The sequence below is a fragment of the Etheostoma spectabile genome, unplaced genomic scaffold (genome assembly GCF_008692095.1).
Source record: "Etheostoma spectabile isolate EspeVRDwgs_2016 unplaced genomic scaffold, UIUC_Espe_1.0 scaffold00018743, whole genome shotgun sequence".
NCBI classification, from domain to species: Eukaryota; Metazoa; Chordata; class Actinopteri; order Perciformes; family Percidae; genus Etheostoma; species Etheostoma spectabile.
In genome coordinates this window covers 1-26,395 of record NW_022604432.1, presented here as the reverse complement: position 1 = coordinate 26,395, position 26,395 = coordinate 1, and the positions used below count along the sequence as shown (strand labels likewise).

The following is a 26,395-nucleotide window of genomic DNA, read 5'->3' as shown; positions in this document are numbered from 1 at the left end:
AGATGCGGTCTCACCCACATCTTCCTGACATCTGTTATACGTAGTACACATTTCTAGAAGATGACAAACAATTATTAACCTAATTACCAGAAATCAAATCATCACTTTTTAGGATCGTTGGTATAAACAAGATCAGCAAACCTCTCGTAAATAACATTTATTTTATATTTAAATTGAACATAACATAATAAAACATTAACAAATAATGGGAAAAAAAAAACTTTATCTGGGCCGACGGTGGTGGCGCTCAGGTGCCAGCCGGAGGAATTCTTTCACGGCCTTCTCTGCCTCGGCTTCCGTGGGCATCTGGAGGACCGGGTTTTGCATTGCAGCTGCTGTAAGAAAATCGTTGGACCTCTAAGTGAACTGAAACTTTTAGTAGTGTATTTCAAGTAATTCATTTACTTACAGGTCACTAAGGCACAGACAAAAGTGCCCTTTATGCCGGTTTTCCCTCTTCTTCCGCACCAGTTCAGCTGTGCCGCTAGCTGGGGGCAAACACTTTGGAGCAAATCCGCCAACATGTTTTTCTGATAGTTTGCCCCCCAACCAGTGACAACTTGGAAATCTGTAAACAACAAATTGGGTACAATTATGAGTGGGACTAGAGCTTAGAAAATAGAGAAATGTATATTGAGTGTTGCTGCCTAACTTACCATTCTCTGCCTCCTCCCAGCATCTGCCAGCTGCCTGTCCAGATGGGAGAAGTTCTCCATTGTGATGAGGGGGAAGAAATTCTCCTCCCCCTCATCAGTGGGTGGAGAAGGCCGTCTATCCACGATGGACTGCACCGTGGAGGTGAGGTGCTGCAACTGCAGCTCAATACCGCCAATAGCCTCCAATATAGTTCTTTCCACAGCTAGAAAAGAATTTGAGTTGTGAGATACAGTGGTGTGAAAAAGTGTTTGCCCCCTTCCTCATTTCCTGTTCCTTTGCATGTTTGTCACACTTAAGTGTTTCGGAACATCAAACCAATTTAAACAATAGTCAAGGACAACACAAGTAAACACAAAATGCAATTTGTAAATGAAGGTGTTTATTATTAAAGGTGAAAAAAAAATCCAAACCATCATGGCCCTGTGTGAAAAAGTGATTGCCCCCTAAACCTAATAACTGGTTGGGCCACCCTTAGCAGCAACAACTGCAACCAAGCGTTTGCGATAACGTGCAATGAGGCTTTTACAGCGTCCTGGAGGAATTTTGGCCCACTCATCTTTGCAGAATTGTCCTAATTCAGTTACATTAGAGGGTTTTCGAGCATGAACAGCCTTTTTAAGGTCATACCACAACATCTCAATAGGATTCAGGTCAGGACTTTGGCTAGGCCACTCCAAAGTCTTCATTTTGTGTTTCTTCAGCCATTCGGTGGTGGACTTGCTGGTGTGTTTAGGATCATTGTCCTGCTGCAGAACCCAAGTTCGTTTCAGCTTGAGTACATGAACAGATGGTCGGACATTCTCCTTCAGGATCTCTTGGTAGACAGCAGAATTCATAGTTCCTTTTATCACGGCAAGTCTTCCAGGTCCTGAAGCAGCAAAACAGCCCCAGACCATCACACTACCACCACCATATTTTACTGTTGGTATAACGTTCTTTTTATGAAATGCAGTGTTCCTTCTACGCCAGATATACTTGGACACACACCTTCCAAAGAGTTCCACTTTTGTCTCATCGGTCCACAGAATGTTGTCCCAAAAGTCTTGGGGATCATCAAGATGTGTTGGAGAAATTGAGACGAGCTTTGATTTTCTTTTTTCTCAGCAGTGGTTTTCTCCTTGGAACTCTGCCATGCAGGCCATTTTTGCCCAGTCTTTTCCTGATGGTGGAGGCATGAACGCTGACCTTAACTGAGGCAAGTGAGGCCTGCAGTTCTTTGGACGTTGTTGTGGGGTCTTTTGTGACCTCTTGGATGAGTCCTCGCTGCGCTCTTGGGGTAATTTTGGGCGGCCGGCCACTCCTGGAAGGTTCACCACTGTTCCATGTCTTCGCCATTTGTGGATAATGGCTCTCACTGTGGTTCACTGGATTCCCAAAGCTTTGGAAATGGCTTTATAACTCTTTCCAGACTGATAGATCTCAATTACTTTCTTTCTCAATTGTTCCTGAATTTCTTTGGGTCTCGGCATGATGTGTAGCTTTTAAGGATCTTCTGGTGGACCTTACTGTGTCAAGCAGCTCCTATTTAAGTGATGCCTTGATTGTGAACAGGTGTGGCAATAATCAGGCCTGGGTGTGGCTAGAGAAATTGAACTCAGGTGTGGACAACCACAGTTATAGTATGTTTTAACAAGGGAGGCAATCACTTTTTCACACAGGGCCATGATGGTTAGGATTTTTTTTCACCTTTAATAATAAACACCTTCATTTACAAATTGCATTTTGTGTTTACTTGTGTTGTCCTTGACTATTGTTTAAATTGGTTTGATGTTCCGAAACACTTAAGTGTGACAAACATGCAAAGGGACAGGAAATGAGGAAGGGGGCAAACACTTTTTCACACCACTGTAGTTGTGTCCTTGTTTATAAACACTGTTAATTACATTGTCTTATTGCTTGAGATTATACTAGTTGTGTTTAGTGAGCTTATGTACATTAAGCAGTTGTACATAATATGAAGCTTTTAATATTTACTGTACGGTTTAACAGCTTACCAGTGCATTGGGCGGGCACAAGGCGGCCAGATGAGATGTGCCTGGAGCTTGAAGACTGAGGAGCTTGGGAGATGGGATTTGCATTTAACGACAGTTTAATTACAGTTTGTAAGACCATAACTCACTACAATGTTATTTGAGCTTTCATGTAGAACTACAAATGATGTACATTAACTCAATCTTGTCATTGTTATTGTTGTCAGCATAAAAAATTCTGGAATTACTTGGAGCAATAGGGTGGAAATTCATCCCCTGCCATGTTGAGCTTTCACCTAATTTTGAAGGGGAGAGAGCAAAGGTGAAAAAAGTCCATTGTTTGACAACCTTTTTTTTTTTAAAGATTAATTTTTGGGGGGTTTTCCCTTTTATTAAAGTGACAGTGGTAGAGATGAAGGGAGAGAGAGATGGGGGGGTTGACACGCAGCAACGGGCCGCAGGTCGGAGTTGAACCCGGGCCGCTGCAGGACTCAGCCAACATGGGGAAATGCTCTTACTGTGTGAGCTAGAGCCGCTCCATTGTTTTGACAACATGAATCATTTTGCTAAGACAATTTTTTTTTTTAAAAGGGTGTAGTGTTTGTATTTTCTCTAAGAAAAACGTTTGTAGTTAATTTGAAACACAGTGTGATGATAGGTTTGGGACAACAAACCTCCACTTCGACCAAAATAATACCGTGTGAAACTCATTAGCAATAAAACCTTTATTTAAAAAAGAAAAGTGAAAAACGAAATAAAAAAGCAAAAAAAATGTAGCTGTCCTCCAGATTTCACTCTTCTCCTGGCTCTGCCTGCTCTTTTTCTGCCTGCATTGCTGCATCTGCACCAGCTCTTGCTGGAGTTGTTGCACTTTATTCTCCGCAGCCTCCTTCTCCCTCTTGCGCTGCTCCAGTTGCCTTGTGAGCCACCTCTCCCGGCTCTCGGCAGCCCTTCTCAGACGATGTTCCCGGCACACCACTGTCATCACCCCAGTTGTGGCTTCCATCAACTGGGGAACAGGGAGTACCGGGGAACAGATGGGTCGTTGCGAGCATACTGCAATTCCAAAAAAAAGATTGTCATACAACTGAATGGTCAAGCACTTTATACAATCAAGATTGACACATGGAACAATTTGTTGAATTAATTATATTTCTCATTGTTGAATGTGTTGATATTTGTTTGTTTTATGGTTTAATCAGATTTATTATCTTTATAATATTTCATTATCAAGTACTGATATTAAAAAAATGAGGGGATCCATCCAATTCCTTATTCTTTAAACTTAAAATATTTTTGCTATATTGAGGCTTACTTGTAATTATGTTATGTCCTATTTTTTTAATTGTAAATTAACTTTTTGAGACCTGGTGAGATAACTCCATACATAGCCATTTTCTACTACTCTTTATACTATTTAGCCTGCAGATACTTATTCTTACTATTCTTATATATGTTATATATAGGGATGAGCGAGTACAGCATTATCTGTATCTGTATCTGTTTACCACATGAATTATCCGGATCCGGAACTGTATTCGGACTGGGCGGGGCTTACACCGGAAGTGGTCATATTTAACCCGGAAGTGGGTCGGGTTCTCTTGAAATGTGCGGGGCTTTAACCAGTATGATATTTTAAGCATGCAATTGATGAGTTGATCAAAAATTGTTATATTTATTGCTGATTTGAAAACTATTTACATGACAGCATCAAGCTTCAGATCAATGGTGTTGTCATGGTAACAAACAAACTACAGAACGTTTTGCAACAATGAATACAACACATGGGTCGCAATTATGAAGTAAAATGTAATGAACAAGAGTTTTCATACTCAATATAACTTTCTTTTTTTAACTTTTTATTTTTTAATGACCAGTGTGATTATTTTTTTTTGGTTCTTTTTTTATTTTTTTTATTTCCACACCGGGGGCCTGTTGCACGAACCGGGATAAGGGATTAAGCCGGGATATTCAAGTTATCCTGGATGAATTTAGCTTGGACTCGGTTGCACGAAACCAGATTGAATTAAGCCCAGCCAAGTAACCATGGAGATTTATTCTTTGCGGCTAGCCTGGTCCAGAGCAGGCTAACAGCCGGGCTAAGATTAATCCTGGAGTCTCATGTGTCAAATCAGCTGCCGTCTGATCCGAAATAAACGTGTTTAACAGTTATTGCGTTGTCTTCTGCATGTTTTCTGCTTTATTTTTATTAACATGCATTAGCCTACTTGTCACTTTTGTTTTCGCGAGTTTGATTTAAACCCTACTACAGCTGTTTAGATGGTCAGAAATGGTTGCACTGGCACCTTGATGCGGAGTGGGACTTTTCCCGGTGGGATGGTAGTGTGTCGAGGCTGCCTGGCGTGCGGCCGCTGCCCGGTGGCCGGTGGCCGGCGCTGCCCGGTGGCCGGTGGCCGGCGCTGCCCGGGCTGCTGTCCGGTGGATGCTGCCCGGTGGCTGCTGCCCGGTGGCTATTGCCTGCCAGCAGACTTGCGAGTCGCGTGAGTGTCCACTCTCTCTGTAAAAGTAGAGATGAGCAGCGCAGCGTCCGTGGTCTCAGCTTCAGGTTTCTACAGGACGCGCTCCGGAGATTAAGTGTGACGATATTGATGTAGCGATATTCTCAGATGATAATGATGGCAGACTGGTCAGAGACCAATACATTCATGATTTAATTTTCTTGTTGCTTGTCCTTCTCTAATGAAGGGTAGTTTGTGTTACTCCTTAATAAGTGGGCCTAATGTTTTTTATTATAGCTTACATTGGTTTCATAACCTTCTCAATAAGTCTCACATCCCTGGACTAATAACGTGGTCTATATACAGCACGTATGTAGTGTAGTTATCATTCATCACACTGGGAACACCACAATGCTTCTTAATCTTTTTTATTTTGGTGCGGTCACTTGTCAGAAGAATAAAAAAACATGAATATTGTTTTACATATATGTTCACAGCGTGTATTGAAGTCATTTACTTTTTTTTCTAGTGGTTGTCCCTTTCTGATTGTTCTGTATGAACATTAATTGTACAAAGAATTAGATATAGCTTATAGAGATTTGTGCATGGTTAAAACATGTTCTCACGTTGTAAAAAGGGTTTGAAATTAAGCCTAAAGTCCGTAGGGTCCATTTCCCGAGGAACATTAGTTCCCTCTGCTCACTTTTGAGGCAAAGTAGATCATTTTAAACCCCACACATTCAATCGGGTCCGCTATGTCGGGCTTTTTCTCTCCGTTTGATAAGAGCCGTATTTCCCTTTTCCATATTCTTCCCCTCCTCGTTATTTTCCATTAGAAGCTGCTGCTCATTGGGTGAAACATTTGGCGCATGCGTCTTCTCATCTCTGCATCAGTAAATCTGTGATCGATAACGTGGTCTATTTGAGAAAGCCGTGAACGTGCACTTATCCCAGCTATCTACACCTGGCTGGACATAGCTCCACCTGTTCATCCTGGCTCGGCAAACGTGCAACCGATTAAGCCGCGATGAGCAGATCACACTAAGTCAAGCTGCGCTTTTTCACTTATCCTGGATATCTTTATTCTACTTTCGTGCAACAGGCCCCAGGTGTGAAAATAAAAAAATGAAAAAAATAAAAAAAATAAAAAAGAACCAAAAACAAAAAAATCACACTGATCATACAAAAATAAAAAGTTAAAAAAGAAATTTATATTGAGTATGAAAACTCTTGTTCATTACATTTTACTTCATAATTGCAACCGCATGTGTTGTATTAATTGTTGAAAAACGTTCTGTATATAGTTTGATTGATCTGAAGCTCGATGCTGTCATGTAAATAGTTTTTAAATCAGCAATAAATATAACAATTTTTGATCAACTCATATCAATTGCATGCTTAAATAACATACCAGTTAAAGCCCCGCACATTTCAAGAGAACCTGACCCACTTCCTGGTTAAATATGACCACTTCCGGTGTAGGCCCCGCCCACTCCGAGTACGGATCCGGATACAGATAATTCATGTGGTAAACAGATACAGATAATGCTGTACTCGCTCATCCCTAGAGGACAGTTGAAGATATGAAAGGGGAGAGAGAGGGGGAGTGACATGCAGCAAAGGGCCTCAGGCTGGATTCAAACCCGGATATCCAACGCCATCACCCAGACATGCCAATCACTGGAACGAGACAAAAAAAACTGTCCAGCGTCTCCTCCCTACAGTGCTTAACCAGCTTTTAGCTCAAAATACAAATAGGGCCAAAAAAAATCACTGAATCAATCAGGATTTCCACATCACCTTCAAAGCCCCGTATCCACTCGTAGAGTAACCTGGCTTCAGGTATTTGCTGTATGTACTCAAACCTCGTTACAACACGCCATCCCGTCCACCGGGACTTCAGTGTACCGTTCCACCCCTTAATACATGTCAATCAAGCTGAGCCTGTAAAGGCCACACCGTCTGATTAGTCAAGTGGAAACACCTGTGGGAGTGGAACATGGATGTGTAGAGATGGGCTTTCAAACAATGCAAATTTTTTTACATGTCAAAGTAGGAAAAGCAAAGATAGAAATAAAATTGAATCATGGTTTAACTCAGTTTACATTTTTACACTGGACATAAGACATTAAAGTCAAGAAAGTAGGTGTTAACCCTTTCAAGGAACCTTGTCCAGCATGGACTAAACATACTTCAAGACTTACTATGACTTAGCATATTTGGTTACCTTCACACATTTAATTTCTACATATCTGCTACTACCACTCTGATCATATTCCCTTCCTCAATGCTCCATAAAGAAGCAAAGAACAATCATCAATGACAGAAAGCATATGAAGTGAACCTTTACCGTCTGTCAGTCTCACGCTCAGAAAGGAATATCACGACTCATCATCGTGGTCAGCGAGACCAAACACTTTAGAAACACATTCCTCAAGTCAGAAATTTTAGAAATGATCCCTGAAATTATAGTCTTGGTTGCTCCAGTCCTTTCTTTGCATTAATTGGTCTCAGAATGTTGCGGGTTAACCACCACTGTTGATTATTGGGTACAAAAAGCACTCAAGATATGTATGTATATCATTTTTTTAAATGTCTCCAAATAATGTTAAAAGTTAGTTTTTGGTAATTTTTAGTATTCGCTGGTTTATTAAGTCAATTCGGCGATGACGTCACACTGGGGAGCGAAGTCTCAGCCTGGCACTAGAACTACGGCGACTGACTGGGATGAGGAAGAGGAGGAAAAGCCAGCAGCCAAATAATTTACGAAATAACGAAACGGGCATATTTGTGTTAACCATGACATGTGGGACAACAATGGGACGGTTGGGTTTAGGAAGCAATAACGGCACTTCTTTTTCCCACAGCCCTCTTTTTTAAGAAGCGTTGGTAGCTCAGTCGGTAGAGCATCAGACTTTTATTCTGAGGGTCCAGGGTTCAAGTCCCTGTTCAGGCGTGCAGTTGCACATTTTGCTTGATGCCATGATAAATTGTACACTTTGGCAATCCTTAACACTTTCAGACACTGTATAATTTAAGTAACATGCACAAGTCTTTAAAAAGAAATGTGACTGTTTTTTATGCAGGTTTGCATCATAACAATGCGGGTGCTATCTCTAAATGAACAATGTGCAACCTACATCCATCTTGATGGCACCCAAATCTCTGTGCTGATCTCCCTGCTTGGATGGCAAGTCATCTGGTGGATTTTTTCCGTCAAGAGGAAGCGGATCAAGAGGGAGAGTTGTTTTATTGTACCAACTAGCAGTAAAGTTTATTTGTCTGGAGCCATAAATTGCATTAGGTTATCAACGTTTTCAGCGAAAAAGAAAACCACAGCTCAAGTCCCTGGTAAGGCAACAGCTTGATTCTGGGATATGTATGAAGTGCTCGCTATTGTCATCTGTCATGCAGGTTTGCAGGATGTTCACAGTCTGCTAGTCGCCATGATGAGTTGTGACTTTGAGCTTTTTAATTAACCTTTTTGGCCAATTTTCAACCAGTTTGTGCAATAACATTTGGTGTTGCATTGTGCAAATTATGGTCTACCCTCCTGCTGTCCAGAAGACTGTGATCATGGCAACAGCTCAATGGTCTTCATTTACTTGCACTTTAATCTGTAGTTCAGCAGATGGTTTTTTCCACAGTCACTTGCTTTTGAAGCCTGGGTAGCTCAGTCGGTAGAGCATCAGACTTTTAATCTGAGGGTCCAGGGTTCAAGTCCCTGTTCAGGCGTAGAGTTGCACATTCTGCTAGATGAGTTGTCCATTTGACATGCCTGTATGGACATGGACAAATTCAGATGCTATCATATCATTTGTGTTCCATGCGCAAGTCTTTAAAAAGAATTGTGACTGTTTTTCAAGCAGGTTTGTATCATAACAATGTTGTTGGTAAGTCTAAATGAACAATGGGCAACCTACATCCATCTTGATAGCACCCAAATATCTGTACTCATCTCCCTGCTTGGATAGTATGTCCAAGGACATACCACATATGTTCTATAACCCTTTTCATTGGTTTGCTACCACTCTTAAATAATTCCTTTCATTGTATCAATCTCAGAAATAACCAAAGAATGACAAATTTCATTCATGTGCTTGTGTTCAACCACCTGTCACTGTTAGCAGCAGTAGTGTTTTTTAGTTTTTTTTAAACACCTGCCCCGTGTGAGGGTTGAACTCATAAAAACAATGTATGTGGAGACCTATGTTCTCACACAAAGGCTAAGATCAACACTAGATGCTTTGTCATGACCCCATGAAAAGGGGAGACAAAAGACTGTGTGCAAAGGTTGTATACATGTATGCCTGGTGTATGCATGGATGAGTGTGAGGTATGGTGTCAGCGATTTATGCTGGACAGTGTAAAACTAACAAAGATGAGCGGGAGAGGTGCTGGACTGAGAGACCTCTAGGGCAATCACAGATGCACAACCAATAATAAAACACTACTGAGTGAATAAGTTCAGAAAATGAAGAACATTGTTCAGAAAGCTTAATGAAGCTTCATTTGACCATAACTATTAACCACCTGAACCTGGTAAAAGGTATGAGGTACTCATGCATAGCTAGCCAGAGATTTACCTCCTGTAGATGGTGGTCGGCATGCCAACAAGGCTTGGAAATTTGCAGATGGTGATTCAGAGGAGATGTAACAGTTTAAAGTTTAAAGTAACTTAATTTTCTAAATTGTCCGCCTACAGTGCCAACGAGAGCTCTACTCTAATATTACCGGGTACGCAATAGCTATTCAACTTTAGAAGGTATTGTTGATCTCAGAAACAACGATAGACAGCACCATCTTATCACAACGCCCTTGTTTGTGTTTCTTCAAAGTTTGCAAAAACATTCATCTGAACTCGCAAATCAATTGATGAGATTTTGGAGGTCAAAGGTTCAAGGTCAAGGTGACTCTGCCCTCATGTCTGTCCATCCGATTCTTGTGAATGCAATATCCCTGAACGCCTAGAGGGAAGCACTTTAAATTTGGCATACATAACCACTAGGAGTCGCGGATGAACTGATTTCGATTTTGGAGGTCAAAGGTCAAGGTTACTGTTTCATTTCATTTCTCCTGACCTGGTGAGCTTTGGAGATGTAAATTTGTGGGTTCAAGTCCCATCTGGGGTGAATTTCAGCAGATTGGCACAATGGAAGCGTCCTGGGCCTCTGACCTAGAGGTTGATGGATTGAAACCATCCTCTGCTAACGCTGATTTCCATGGTAAGGTGAATCATGATATAAATGCTGGAAAAGTTGTTGACAGCCCATAAAAAGTGGCAAGTCATGTTCTGGCAGATTAAAAAATTGACATCCACTACCCTGTCAGGATCCTGTAGTAATGCTGACTTTCCAGTGATGTGGTTGGGCTGTTTACAGGTTTTGATCATATCCATCGGTTGCATGGATGGGACATCAATACCCCGGTTCTATCACCTGATCGCTGTCTTGTCTTTGTCGCTCAACGACTATTTGGGCTCACACCTTAACACACCTGAAGCATCTCAGCCTAAAATCACGCTGCACCTCAAAGGACTCTCAAGCACTCCCAGCTGTGCTTTTGCAGAAGAGTGCCTTGTTTTCTTTTAGCTTGGGAAAAGGCTTTAGCTTATGACAAGGTAAACAGATTGCACCATTGTGCTACTCATTAGTGGGTCCACTTCAGTTATGTATTGAAGCACATCCTTAGAGCTAATGGCCCTCATTTATTAACCTAACGTACGACAGGCTTCACGTGAGATTCATGAAACGTTCTGTAATGGGAAAATTACATGTAACCAATGATTTTCATATTAATTATTCATAATAATATCTTCAATGCCTCTCAGAGTATTTGGTTCCTGTATCTGTCCTCAGTGTGATCTCTTTGTAGGAGACAACTGGATATGTTATGACTTTGCATTTTCCCACCAAGGATAGATGACGTGGAGCCTGACAGAAACAGTTGCCTAGAACGGTGTTTATCATAGCAGGTCCCAGGTCGAGACCAGAGCCTATCCAAGAGACAAGATGTCCTTTTTTAGCTAAGATAGAATGACCGGTCAAGACACTTGGACACACGAGGGACAGATTCAGAAATACGTAAGAGCTCCAACTGTCTGCCTGAGGTCCACTGATTGTTATGTTTGAGATTAAACTGGTTTCCAAACAAGGGTTGGTTTTCCTCTGGGGGCACTGCATATAAAGAAGTGCATTACTGATTGTATTTACCAGAATGTGTGGTGTCACTTGTTACTCTGTTTCATTGTGAACTGCCATTCTCGTCATTTTGTTTGATTGTTCTCTCGAGAAAATAATTAAACTCTTTCACCGAATATCCAAACTTTTAATCCAGTCTCTAGCCTGTCTTTATTTTTGTTTCAACAAGGTCTCTTCTTCATTTTACAAATTCCTCCCTCGCTGAACAGAAACTTCCATAACAAACTTGGCGTTGTCGGCAGGATTTCAAGGAGGGATCAGAACGGGACTCCGCTGGTGACTGATGACAGCTAGCACCCAGGGATCTGAGGATCACCTGCCTCTAAACCTCGCCAAAACATCTTTGAGAGACAGAGGGTCAGAACCGCGGAGGGCTCGCTGATTCCACTCTGAAATCCAAACGAAAAGGAAGCAATTTCAAACAGCGGGGGTAAGTTAGAATTTCAATTTTAAACAATTTGAATTGGATACCGAGACACCGTGTGAGACAAAGACTGACCAAGGTTTTCACTGGGATTATTTGGTGAAAGTTTTATCTTTTGTTTTGGGAAATTTTAGGTTTTTACAAAAACAAGAGAAAAAGGGTTTTATTCGTGGGTTTAAACATCCAGGTTGTTGAACAGAATAAACCACTAATTTGACATCATCTCATCAAACAAGGGAGTAGGACGGGGTGAAGGATAGATTTTGAAATCATACAGATAAACAGTCATCGTAGCTGCCTATCTGGATTTTCATCGAGCTAAAATCTATCACAGATAAACAGTCATTGTAGCTTAAATTAAGTTACAGCTGTTTTCAGGTTTTTTCGCAAAGTTTACCGAGAGACTAAACTGGGCCGTATAGTGACGATTATACGAAAAAGAAGTACTTCAATTAGCCTGCTCATTTCATATTTAGACATGGGCAATAAAGGCACAAAATCACACGTTCCTTCAGGCCCGTTGGTTGATGAGATGGTGAAACGATATGGTCCACAAACCTTAGATTGTTTGGCTTATTGGACCACTAAGCATGGCTTCCCTGAGAATGGCTCTTTGAGCACAGGGAAGCTTAGGATGCTAAAGCAAGATTTAGAAGAAGAAGAAAAATTATTGAGAGGGGGTAAAACACCTCCACCCATTAACAATAAGCACCCAGGATTTAATTCAAATAGAGAAAAACAAAGAATGTTTTAGTCAGTGGATGGAAGAAGCCACTTGTAGGGAAAGAAAACAGATGAAAAAACTAGTAACTAAGGAGGGAACAGATAATGCTGTTGAAACACAGAGAGGAGAAATGAACACTGTCACTAATGCATTTTCCCTCTATCCGAGTCTTAAAGATGGCGATCAGCTGCTCAAACCACCACCCTACCCTCCTCCAGCACCCAGGCCGAAGGGAGAAACACCGTCCGTGTCTCCCCAGAAGCAAGCACCAGGAGCGGACCAGATCCCACACAGCCCCCACCTCGCTGCAAGCTCTCTCTCTACAAGCAGCCACGGCCTCTCCCCCACCTACATCTGACAATAACAGCAGCATCGGGTACCGTCATCCAATGCTACAAATCAGCGGAGCAGGCTGACAAGAAGAGAAACAGAAGAAAAATAACTTTGACAGTGTCAACGTTGGCTGAACAGGGGGGGGGGCAGAAGCAGAGGCAAAGCGAGAGGAAGAGGCAGAAGACGAAGTGGAGGGCAGGGGCCAGCAGTGGACCGAGACACATGTTTCAACTGCGGAGGAAGAGGTCACTGGGCAGACAAATGCCCATCCCGAAATACAGAAGGGAGACGACAACCGAGGGGTCCCCCAGCTGGGGACCGCACCTACAGCCAGCAACGGGTGGATGAAAGGGAGGAGGGGAACGGGAGTGGTGGAGAGTCTGAGCCAGTCTGCACCGGATAAGGGAAGTAAAAATGCAAAACACACTAACTAATCTGCTTGCAAAGAAGTAAATGCTTTCACACGCTACAGCCCATAAACATCACACTCTTCCTCACACGATAGGGAGAATTCTAGACGCAATATTGTCACCTAGAACAAAAAAACATTTAGAAGGTATTCCTACTTATGTAATGTTTTTATCTGAGGTGTATAAATTGGCTGCTACAATTTTAAAAAGGTGCATGGAAGGGATGTAGAGTTGGTTTAGAGGCATAGACTGTGGGTTGGGTTTGTGTTTAGAGTGTATGTAGTTGGGTTTTTAGGTGCAACAAATTATGTGCTTCAAAAATCTTTATTTTTGAATCAAAAGCTTTCTGGTGGAATTGTTCTGTGCAAGAGTGCAAGTGGAGCAGTTGTCCCAGAAAGATTTTCAACCTCATGATGTGTGTACATAGGGATCTAAATGATTCGGAGCAGGAGAGAAGGGCAACATGTTCGGTTTTGCTCTCTCCTGTGTCCTGTGAATTTGTTAGGTAGAGATCTAATGTTCGGCAGAGGAGTTATCTCAAACTCCTACAGGTCTCAAGGTTGTGAGATTAGAAGTCACAGCCAGCCTGACTCATTGTTTTCACACACACACATCTCAGCTGATTTTTTCAGTGGTATATCTCTCTCTGGGTCATGCTGCAAGCTAGCTGCATGAGGCCAGAGACGTGGTTTAACCCCTTGCTGACTTCATGTCAGAACTAAACCTACATGGCACTTATTTTGTCTTATCAGGAAAAGATGACATGTTTGTTGAAGATTTTTTTTTTTTTTCAAAGAAGATACAGATGAGCTTGAGTGTGCTTACATATACTGGCATGAATATAGATGTGCAGTAGAAGTAACCTTGATAAGAAGAGAATGTTTTCAGAATCCAGCACTCATAAGCTCATATCTCTCTTTGTCCAAATCTCACACAGATCAGTGGAGAAACTTGGGACCATGTGTCCTAGACTGTGACCAGCTGACTGACCGGACTGAAAGTTTATCCAAACTCCTGTCACACGATGTGACAGCTACGCGCAGTGTGTTCCAGCAGAAAGAAGCTGACACACACACACACACACATTTTTGAATAATGTTGTGACCGTCTCTCCCTCAGATATCTCTCCGTTGCTGTCCCAAGTGCCGAATCACCTGTGGGCAGCGCATAAGTATGACGTGGGGCTCATAAAAAATTGTCAGCCTGTCGTCATCACTCCTCGCTCAGACTTCAGGCCCAAAAAACCTCAGTACCCACTGAAACAAGAAGCAATCAATGGAATCAGGCCGGTTTTTAACTCTCTTTTAAAAGCAGGAGTTATTGTTCCATGTCCTGATTCACCTGTTTCGCACGCCTATTTCCCTGTCAAGAAAATTCGTGATAAGGGAAAACCGGTCGACTGGCGTTTTGTTCAGGACCTCAAAGCAGTAAATGCAGCGGTCCACGCACGTGCTCCCAATGTGCCAAACCCTACACTAAATTCAAGGAATTCCAGTGTGGGGGGGGGGGAGGGCACAATATTTTCCTGTTGTTTATTTGTCTAACGTTTTTTTTCAGTTGTCCAGTGAACAAAGACAGCCTTCTGGGTTGCCTTCTTATGTGATGGTAAGACCTACACATTCACACGTTTAGGATAAGGATTTTTTATTGACAGCCCAACTGTCTACAACAAAGCACTGAGAGAGAGCCTTGAAAGATTAACTATTACACTATTGCACTGTTGTGCCACCTGGCAGCAGAAGGGCACAGAGCTAGTTTAGCCAAACTGCAATTTGTGAAAAAAGAAGTGCATTTTTTTTTGGGTCATGACATTTCAGCGTCAGGGAAAACATTGTCCTCATCTCGAATTGAGAAATAGTTTTTCTCCCAAAACTTGAAACAAAGAAACTAATTATGTCATTTCTATGAATGTGTTCCTATTGTTATGTTTCATCCCAAATTATGCTCAGTTAGTTCAGCTGACATAATACATGGTAACAACTTGTCTTCAGATGACCAAGGGGGACTAGGCGTTTGTAAGTCTTAAAAAAGCTTTTCAAAGCCCTCCAACCTTAGGTTTGCCAAACCCTGAACTTCCATTCACTCAGACAGTGGGTGAACATTTGGGCTGCATGACGTTTGTTCTCTTGCAGCCTCACGGTGACAGGCTCAGGCCTGTTGCCTATTTTAGCTCCATTAACATTGTTAGTGCCACATGTAGTTTCTCTGATCCTATTGGAGCAACGACCTTCACATTTATCTGCAGCACGTTATCTATGGTTACACACGTGTCTGCTTGAAATGCCTAATGTCACTGTTAAACATTTTACAGTGCTTAACCCTGCTTCTCTTATGCCTGTGCCAGGAAAGGGAAAGCCGCATGACTGTTTGGCTGAGTTGCAACACACCTGTGCTCCGCGCCCAGATCTGACTGACACACCGGTGCCAAACTCAGATCTGGTTTTGTATGTGGATGGGTCAGCCTCACGCTGCCCTGACACCGGACAGGGACAGGTAGGGTTTGCTGTAGTATCAGATTCAGAAACCTTAATTGCTAAACCTCTTCCCAAACACTTCTCTATGCAGGCGGCTGGACTCATTGCTCTCACTGAAGCATGTAAAACTGGCTGAAGGTTCGTCTGTTACAACCTACACAGACTCCAGGTACGCCTTTTGGGGTTGTACATGATTTTGGGGCATTGTGGAAACACCGAAACTTCCTAAAGTCTTATGGTAAGCCCATTTTACATCACCGATTGATCAGTGATTTTATTTCCATTTTAGCTAGGCTAATACAAATGTTCTGCACACACACAGTGCAGCTGACTGATTTTTCACTTACAGAATCAGTAGCTGCAGAATACAGTGGAAAAGGCCAGAGTGCACCTTTAAAGAGGATGTCTGGCCGGGGCCGGATCCAACACCTTGCCTTCCACACCATTTGTTCACGCATTTTGCAAAGTTGACACATGGGCCCATGGGACCATGTGTCAAAGGGGCGAGTGCTAGTATTGTTAAAGAAAACATGGTACACAAAGGCCTTCACATCATTTGCAGAAAAGGAAAATTTTGTAAAGCAGGCATTTGAACATATCATGATGAAATTTGTAGATCTCACACCGTCACAGGTGAAAAAGTTTTGTTGATGATGGTTGGTCAAAATGGGTGGAGGTGTTTCCCGCTTCAAAACAAACTGCTTCAGTGTTAGCAAAAGCTCTAAATAACAGAAATTATTATATTATATATTAATAATATCAAGTCGGTTATCAAGTGATAACGGCACGTTAAGAACAAAACTATGTACATGTGAATAAGGGTAAGAACGCGCAGTAACCTCAGTCCTTTTGAAATTCTCTTCGGCAGACCACCCAGTGTGGGGGTTAGAAGCTTCTAGAGCACCCCTTCCCTCATCAGCTCTGTGCGAGCATGATATGTTAGAGTAGTGTGTACAACTGTCTTCTGCTCTCTCTGCCATAAGAATCCAGGTGTCTGCTGCCCTGCCCCACCCAGCTGAAGGGCCGCTCCACACGCTGCAGCCAGGAGATTTCGTGGTCGTAACAAAACTACAGGAGGATGAACTGGCAATCCAAACGCTGGCAAGGTCCCTTCCAGGTTCTTCTGGTCACCCACAGCAGTGAAGGTTGCTGAGAGGGCTCCGTGGATCCACGCACCACACTGCAAGAGGGTTCCAGGACCAGGGGACAAGCCAGTCCCGCCAGACGCCCGGAAGTCCGTGGCCTGACAGACTAAGTTCTGTGCCACCAACGCTGCAACACAACTCACCAGAAACGAGGCAGTGGTAAAGACTGACTCCGACGGTGTGTCATGTGCTGGTGGACGAACCTCTGACACCAGAAGAAATCCATGGCACCAGAAGCAAGACCGCCTGATCTACAGCCTGGTACTGCATCGACCAGCCACCCACACACACACAGCACACCCTGAAGGGCGCAGCACTCGCTGTGACGATGGAAGAACACAGGAAGAGACAGACATGGTGTATGACACAGATGTATTCTTGTTCTCTGTTTTCTGTCTGTGTTTGTGGGGGGGCACCATTTTTGTTGTTAGACAGATATGATAGAGATAAATCTGACATAATTTATTCTAACACCACTTCTTCTCCCATTAATGTTACTACAGATGCACGGTAAACTCGCACACTCAGTTTTCAGTCATCAAATAAAGGGTTAAAATGAGCAGAGCGCTCTTCACCTTTCTCTAGACAGTATTGCAAACTGAGAAATATAAACAAAGCAACAACCTTAAGACAACAGACTTCATGGTAGTAGCTGATGCATCAACTACCTTTCTGTTGTAACCATGCGATTACTTTCAGTCCGAAAATGACAAAATCAACTCAAATGATTAACATTGTGCAAAATAAATGAGTTCTTTCTTCTGACAAAGACAACGCACTCATATTCCAACGTATGACTGGGTTCAATCAGCAAATTTACACACGATGTAGGGATCAATGATTAATGTTGATTAATGATTAATTGTTTCCCCACTCACAGAAACGGGCTTCACCCATAAAACCACTCGTGCTAAACCTAATTAACTATTTGTGCACTGACTGCACTCTACTTTAAGAGCTTAATGTAAAATGATGAGTTACAGTAGCAAATTTGTTTCGGGAATTCTTCCGTGGTAGGGTTTAGTTAATAACGCACATGATATTGATAAGATACATGAAAGTTTGGAAAATCTGACCGCCGTCATGTTTGCAGGGTTCAGCGATTTTCCTAAAACCTTGTGAGCAATGCGTAACATGTTACTTTAGCACCAGATGGGTCTAGATTTACTGTTAGCAGCTCAGGGGGGGGCCACTGCCATGTATTAGGTGATCAATGCTGCGCATTAATCCCAGACATTGAAGGTAACCTCACTGACACCGTCCATCAGCTAAACCACCTCGCCACTAGTCTTAGGGCTCAAGATGTCCCTCACACTTATTCGGGGGGGGATTGGGGCGCTTGGATATTTGGGGAGGGGTGGAAGGCTTGGATGGGGAATATTGTGGTTCCAGTAATCTCTGTGATCTGTTTCTGTTTTGAAGCATTTGTTGTATTATCCCATTAATATGAATGATTATTTTCTTTGTTTACTTTTGAAAGGGTTCAGTATCAGGCAGTGCAAGTAAATGATGATGATCTTGGTCTGTTTGATCTGCCCACCTACAAAGACGACGAATTTAACTCAGACTCAGCTTCCAAATTTCAGTAGTTCCTGATTCATAAATTCCATTTTACTTCTCATCTTTCTTTTAGACTAAGATGTAGTGGTAGCTTAAACTAAGAGGTTCATCACAAAAACATTTTTTTTGTCTTTTCAGTAATTTTCAATTGTGTTGTGATTAGTATGTAATCAAAAGGGGGGAATGTAATGGGAAAATTACATGTAACCAATGATTTTCATATTAATTATTCATAATAATATCTTCAATGCCTCTCAGAGTATTTGGTTCCTGTATCTGTCCTCAGTGTGATCTCTTTGTAGGAGACAACTGGATATGTTATGACTTTGCATTTTCCCACCAAGGATAGATGACGTGGAGCCTGACAGAAACAGTTGCCTAGAACGGTGTTTATCATAGCAGGTCCCAGGTCGAGACCAGAGCCTATCCAAGAGACAAGATGTCCTTTTTTAGCTAAGATAGAATGACCGGTCAAGACACTTGGACACACGAGGGACAGATTCAGAAATACGTAAGAGCTCCAACTGTCTGCCTGAGGTCCACTGATTGTTATGTTTGAGATTAAACTGGTTTCCAAACAAGGGTTGTTTTCCTCTGGGGGCACTGCATATAAAGAAGTGCATTACTGATTGTATTTACCAGAATGTGTGGTGTCACTTGTTACTCTGTTTCATTGTGAACTGCCATTCTCGTCATTTTGTTTGATTGTTCTCTCGAGAAAATAATTAAACTCTTTCACCGAATATCCAAACTTTTAATCCAGTCTCTAGCCTGTCTTTATTTTTGTTTCAACAAGGTCTCTTCTTCATTTTACAAATTCCTCCCTCGCTGAACAGAAACTTCCATAACAGTTCGTATCACACCAATCAGAGCGTAAGAATGACCGTACATTGATAAATGCAGCGGCTAGAAACGATTGTAATTTAAATATCACGCCCCAATATATTCTCAGTTTTGAGGCCTCGCCTCTATTATTTATGACATGGCCAGACATAATCCGGCTAAGAAGCGGCACTTTTCAGAGGTGGGGATTTAAAGTCTGACATCCCAGGTGCTCTGGTGCAGCCAGATACCACCAGGCCCAGGGGAATATGCTGCCTAAGAAAAATTCAATCCTACCCGATGAGAAGAATAAACATTGTGAAAATAACGAAAATATGAATACATTAAACATATACGGGCATTGAACATATTGCTGCAGTCTCAGTCTTTGGATGGTATAGGTAGCGCCCCGTCAGACATGTCATGATATAGCAGGTTCTCATGATTGAGAACCTACTATATCATGACATGTTTAATTACTATATAATAATTTTGAGACAGGTCCTACTGAAGATCTGTTGGATCAGTCAGGATGGCGAGCGGCCCAAGGCGCTGCGTTGAGGTCGCAGTCTCCACTGGAGGTGTGGGTTCAAATCCACTTCTGACAACTAGTATTTTCATTTGGAACTAATGTCTAAGAGTTGATATGGGAATAAAGAACTTAGCAGTTCTTTGTATTTAAGAGGACATGTGCATGAGAAACGCAATTCCAAGTGCAGCGTTTTGTGAGCATCTTTATTGTCAACACATGTAAAGTTCCTTAGGGGCCCGTAGTGGATGAAATGGTAAAACATTTGGCCTGGATGCATAGAATTCCTGCCATATTGAGCGACAAAGTTGGGTGTCCTGAAAAAAGGGTCTTGAACTCTATCTCGCCGACCTCTTTTTTTTTACTGTTTCTTGTTATGTCACGGCAAGAATTATTATGCTTTTGAGTCGTTTGTCCATCTCTACATCAGAATCAGAAATTAAAAAAAACATCAGACATATGCAGTCTCTGTGGCGCAATAGGTCAGCGGCGTTGGCTGTTAACCCAAAGGATGGTGGTTCAAGTCCACCCAGGGACGTTTGTTGCTTAAATAACTGGAGTGAGCCAACTCTGGGATTTATCCTTCTTCAGGAGACCATAGAGCAGCCTGAAGAACAAAATGGCTTGTTACTTTAGTTTTGTGCTAAAGGTGTCTATCAGGTGTGATTGTGAGTCCATGTCGGAGAATAGCGCGGACACGCCTCACACCACAGCAGGCGCGCACGGCACACGGAGACAAAAGTGAGAGAAAAGAAAAAGAGACTAGCTGTCTGGAGGATAATCAGCTGAGATCGTGTGTGCGTCTTTGAGAACTGTAAGTCATAGAACTGATGTGTCAGTTCATGTAAGCCTGTTGTTGAATTGGTCTGTAGTTCTGGTACATTTAAAAGTTAGCTTGTTTACGTTCTTCTACTGTTGGTTAGGTACACCTGGCTGTTGATTCGATATAATGGCGATTGTTGAACGTCCTTGCTCATTAAGATAATGTAATTAGTAGTGTTGGTTTATTGTTATTATTTACTAGCATATATGATTCCTATACATGTGTATGGTAGCCTTTACAATGTTGTTTATTTCATTATTACCACACACACATTCATAGCAGAGCTGCCCCCCCCCCCCCATGTTTATACTGATGATTGATTGTAATAAATCAACAGAGAGAAGTTGTCTCCGTCTGTGTTTTAACAGACACACCTGGGCCGAAGTTGGAAACCACAATTAGCTTTAAATCCAGTTCTAATCTAGTCCTCACTAAATTTCAAATAATTTCCCTGGAGTTACCATTATTTAAAAAAAAAATGTAATCTAATTAAATTGGAACATACACAGACTTCTCACAAAATCACACTTGAATTCATATCTTGCTACTCGGTCAGAATCTTATTAACCTGGAGTCCCAGTCTCTGTCAATATAAATAGGCTATATGTTTATATACAGTCCCTGACAAAAGTCTTGTCGCTTATCTATTTTTGTAGAAACACCTGCTATTAACTGACTTTTAATTAATCAGTTGGTGTAAGAAATAGCTCATATGAAAGCTTAAACCCTCCCAAATGATGTTCAATGCACTGAAATAAATTAGTTTCACTGAAACAAGCTTTATTATTTAAACAAGACAGAAAGGTCAAATTTTGGCAAGACAAAAGTTTTTGTCGCCTATACAGAAATTGAACAAATTTACTGCAAATACTAAAATATGTCAGCAAATTAAATAGTGGTGCTGTGTGAGATTCAAATTTAATATCTTGTATGACTTCCATGAGCTTGAAGGACTGCATCCATGCGGTTTGGCAAGGATTCATACAATGTATTGATGAAGTCATCAGGAATAGCTAGGAAAGCAGTCTTGCATGCCTCCCAAAGTTCATCAATATTCTTTGGTTTGGTCTTCCATGCTTCCTCTTTCATCCTACCCCACATATGCTCCATGATGTTCATGTCTGGTGAGAGATGATCTGGATGGATCATATCTTGATCTTCTTCGCCTTGAGGAACTTTGAAGTGGAGATGGAAGTATGCGATGGAACACCATCCTGCTGGAGAATTTGGCCTCTTTATGGTTGGGAATATAAGAGGTAGCTAAGATTTCTTGGTATTTGAGACTATTGATGTTGCCTTTCACCCTGCAGATCTCTCGCACACCCCCATACTGGATGTAACCCCAGACCATGATTTTTCCGCCAGCAAACTTCACTGTTTTCTGGGTGAATCTTGGATCCATGCGGGCTCCAGTAGGTCTCCTGCAATATTTGCGACAACTGTGGTGTAATTCAACAGAAGATTCATCTGAAAAATCCACTTTCTTCCACTTCTCCAGTGTCCATCCTTTTAGCAGGCTGTGGGCCTTGGCAAATAGCACACGGTTTTTCAATTGTCTTTTGTTTAGTGCTGGCTTCTGGGCACTGATTCGACCAAGGAGGCCATTTCGAGACAGAATCCAACAAACTGTTCTGGGTTGACACAGGGACTTCCGGGGACCAGGTCTTGTGGAGCTCTGCTGCAGTGGAAAACGGGCTGGCCTTGGATTTTCGAGCCAACAAACGGTCCTCTCGAGCAGTTGTCTTGCGGGGTCTGCCTGACCTGGGCTTGTCAAAAACATCTCCAGTGTCTTCAAATGTTTTTTTTAATCCTCTGTACTTGACGCTGAGACACATTGAAGGTGTCTGCCACATCAGCAGTGGATCTGGTCTTCAGCCTCTTGATAATCCAAACTTTAGTCTCAGGGTGAATCTTAGGCATGTTTGCAGAGGTCTAGTTGCAGTTGATGTGTAATATGCATTAATCTAAAAGGAAGTTGTGTACATGCAATAATTAAAAAGAAAGTTGATTTGTATTTGCATTGATCTAAAAGAAAGTTACCTTGCAACTGCCTCCGGAGTCCTCCGGGTTAGCATATCCCGGAAAGACTCCTTCTTCAGTCGGACGGCTTCCCTGACCACCGGTGTCCACCAGGGTGTTCGGGTTACCGCCCCTTGAGGCACCTAAGAAAGTCCATGACTAGCACAGAAGTCCAACAACAGACAACCACTCTAATTTAGATCAGGGAGGCCGTTTCTCCCAATCACGCCTCTCCAAGTATCTCCATCATCACCCACGTGTGCGTTGAAGTCCCCCAGCAGAACTATGGAGTCCCCTACTGGAGCCCCATACAGGACCCATTCAAGGTCTCCAAGAAGGCATGCATGCAGGAATGCACAAACAACAGTCAGAGTTTTCCCCCCCATCACCCGAAGGTGTAGGGAGGCGACCCTCTCGTCCACCGGGGTAAACTCCAACGTAGCGGCGCTCAGCGGGGGCTTGTGAGTATCCCCACACCCGCCCGGCGCCTCACACCATGGGCAACTCCGGAGTAGGACAGAGTCCAACCCCTATCCAGGAGTACGGTTCCAGAACCGAGACTGTGCGTAGAGGTGAGCCCACCAGATCTAACTGGTAGCGCTCAACCTCCCGCACAAGTTCCGGCTCCTTCCCCCACAGAGAGGTGACATTCCACGTCCCCAGAGCCAGCCTCTGCCGCCCGGGTCTGGTCTTTCGAAGCCCTGACCTTCGCTGCCACCCTTACGGCAACGCATCCGACCCCATTGGTTCCTCCCACAGTCGTGGGCCCATGGGCTGGAGGGAGAGGTGCCACGTAGCTTTTTCGGACTGTGCCCGGCCGGGCTCCGTGGCAAACCCGGCCACCAGGCGCTCGCTTACGAGCCCGCCGTCTAGGCCTGGCTCCAGACGGGGTCCCCGGGCTTCCACCAGACCAATAGGTTTTTGAACCATTCTTTGTCTGGCCCCTCCCCTGAGACCACTTTGCCATGGGAGACCCTACCAGGAGCACAAAGCTCCAGACACACAGCCCTCAGGTTCATAGGGACACACAAACCTCTCCAGCACGATAAGGTAATGGTTCCCGGAGAGGCTGAATGAGATGAATTTGATGATGATAGAAGGAATGGGGATTATATAATGAAAAGAAAGTTGATGTGTATATGCATAAATCAAAAAGAAGGGTGATGTGTATATGCATAAATCTAAAAGTAATTGATGTGTATATCCATAAATCTTAAAGAAGTTGATGTGTATATTAGGGATGAGCCAAATACTCGGCTGAAACGAGTATCCGGTACGGATAAAGCACTTTTGCCGAGTAGAAGTATAATACGAGTAATACGAGTCAATATCCGTGCTCGGATTGAATAAGTCTCCACTGACTGTGTCTCCATTCTGTGATAGGCTAGTCAAACTGCTAGTCACAGCGCCTCTCCCCTACACTATTCTGTGATAGGCTAGTCCCAGCGCCCCTCCCTACACTATTCTGTGATAGGCTAGTCCCAGCGTCCCTCCCTACACTATTCTGTGATAGGTAGTCCCAGCGTCCCTCCCCTACACTATTCTGTGATAGGCTAGTCCCAGCGTCCCACCCTACACCAAAGATTCCTCCTGTTGTTGTGTCCCACCGGCCCTGCTCACACACGCTCAGGACACAGAGAAGTGAACGTCTCTCTCCTCAGGTCCGCGCGCTTTCTGTTAACATTTAGGGTTTCTTCAGCTTCAGGTTTGTTTTATACTTGGTTTCAAACTAGTACCTAGCAACAGGAGATTTCTGGTAAACGTAGGGTTTGTTCAGACATAGTGCTTGGTAGAATGCATCTCTGCCGTCGGAGTTTTTTTTTTTTTTTTTTTTTTAAACTGCCTGCTGGCTCTAACCAGTTTTTTGAGTGTCTGAAACTTTCTTGCTGTGTTTTATAAAAAAAATAAAAGGCAGTTGCGGTATAAATGAATAATATATAAATTAAGATACACACACAAAACACATTCAAACCCCCCGCCCCTCTCTCTCTCTCTCTCTCTCTCTCTCTCTCTCTCTCTGTACTCTTACTCACTCATAGACACACACACTCACACAAACCTGTGAAAATGAAAAAGAACCCCCCCAAAAAATGATTAAGAGTTAAAAAAGAAAGTTATTTATTGAGTATGAAAATTCTTGTTCATTACAATTACTTTGTAATTGCAACCACATTGTTGTATTTATTGTTGCAAAACTTGTTATATACTGTGGGCCTATATAGTTCGTTTGTTACCATGACAACACCACTGGTCTGAAGCTCAATGCTGATGCTGTCACGGAAATAGTTTTCAAATCACACAAAAAATATAAAACATTTCTGATCAACCCATATCAATTGCATGCTTAAAATAACAAACCGGTTAAAGCCCCGCCCATTTCAAGACAACCCGACCTACTTCCGGGTGAATCTGACCACTTCCGGGTTAGGCCCCGCCCAGTCCAAGTACGGATACGGATACAGATAATTCATGTGGTAAACAGATACAGATAATGCTGTACTCGCTCATCCCTATTGTTGGGGCAGTTGAACATGACAATGCTACAGACTAACTGAAGATGGATGTCATTGTAATCACTTTCAGATCATCTCAAATGGAGACACGGATGATTATTTAGGTCATAAGTGCTTCTCTTTGGGGTTTGCTTGGTAGTGATGTTCATCATCAGACACTAACACATGCAGAGCAAGTACATTTCACAGTTGGCCACCGTAGCTAAAATAAATAAAAACAATGGGGGTTTTGGAATAGATATTCAGCACTAAATGTACTTTCTAATGCTGAATGAGCTCTATCTGGTGGAAAAAAGGAGTTGCCCCAAAGAAGTTATTGGACTCTAATTGACCACTCATAGACTGTTAGTGGCATACATTGGGGATGGTTGTCAATTCATGAAGCCATTCCTTACTTACCATAGACAAGACCACTGGAAACTTGATCAAAAAGAAGTGGGGTTGAGTGAAAATGGCTTCATTTCAGTATTTAAGATGGCACTATCTGTGTAAGGAACCACTTCCACAACACAGAAGATGCCAGGAAGAAACATCGGGACTATGGAGAAGATCATGAGCAAAGAAGGTTGCTTACGGTAAGACTTTGACATTTGGTCTAACTCAAGCATTGGCATTGGATTGATTTTAGTTAGTGCTAATCTATGGGGTTGTTTTTGTGAAAACTGAATCCCAGTATTTTATCTAAAGACTTAACAGTAAAGCTATTTTACGTTGTATTACTATGTTGGACAATGCTAAAAATCTGTTATAATTCATTCGATTGTGTCTCTGGGTAAATGATTGTTTGGTAAGTCATTTCTTATTACTTACCTTTAGCATTGACTTGACTATTGATTCAGTTCGTAAGTGCTACTTGTTGGGGCAGTTGAACATGACAATGCTAAATACTAATTAAAGATGGATGTCATTGCAATCACATTCAGATCAACCTCAAATGGAGACACTAATGATTAATTGTGTTCATAAGTGCTACTCTTTGGGGTTGTCTTGGTAGTGAGTTCATCATCAGACATATCTCTGAACAAAATGCAGAGGACAGGCTATTTCACAATTCTTCCCAACACTAGTACAATGCATTCATCTGGCACCAGAACTACCCAAACACAAGCACTGACTTGGTTATGTATGCAGTAGTGTACTTGTTGAGGGTAGTTTTGCTGACCTCTAAAGTCCAGGATTCCTCCATAAAAGAAATGTTTTAAAAGGGATATTCTCCTGGTTACTGGTTGAACAATGCTGAAATGTTTTCTAAGTCAGTCCTATAACCTAACTTTAGCATTGACTTTACTGTTGAATTCAGTAAGTGCTACTTGTTGGGGCAGGTGAACATGAC

The 26,395-nt window shown here is 42.5% G+C and overlaps 2 non-coding genes across 2 annotated transcripts; one reads left to right on the top strand and one right to left on the bottom strand.

Moving 5' to 3' along the window:
- Nucleotides 1-7,346: 7,346 nt before the first annotated feature.
- Nucleotides 7,347-7,562, bottom strand: LOC116681767 (small nucleolar RNA U3). The gene has a single exon (XR_004330088.1). It is a non-coding gene; the product is annotated as a small nucleolar RNA U3 (small nucleolar RNA).
- A 1,186-nt stretch (nt 7,563-8,748) lies between these two features.
- On the top strand, nt 8,749-8,821 carry trnak-uuu (transfer RNA lysine (anticodon UUU)). Its single transcript has one exon. It is a non-coding gene; the product is annotated as a tRNA-Lys (tRNA).
- Nucleotides 8,822-26,395: the final 17,574 nt, after the last annotated feature.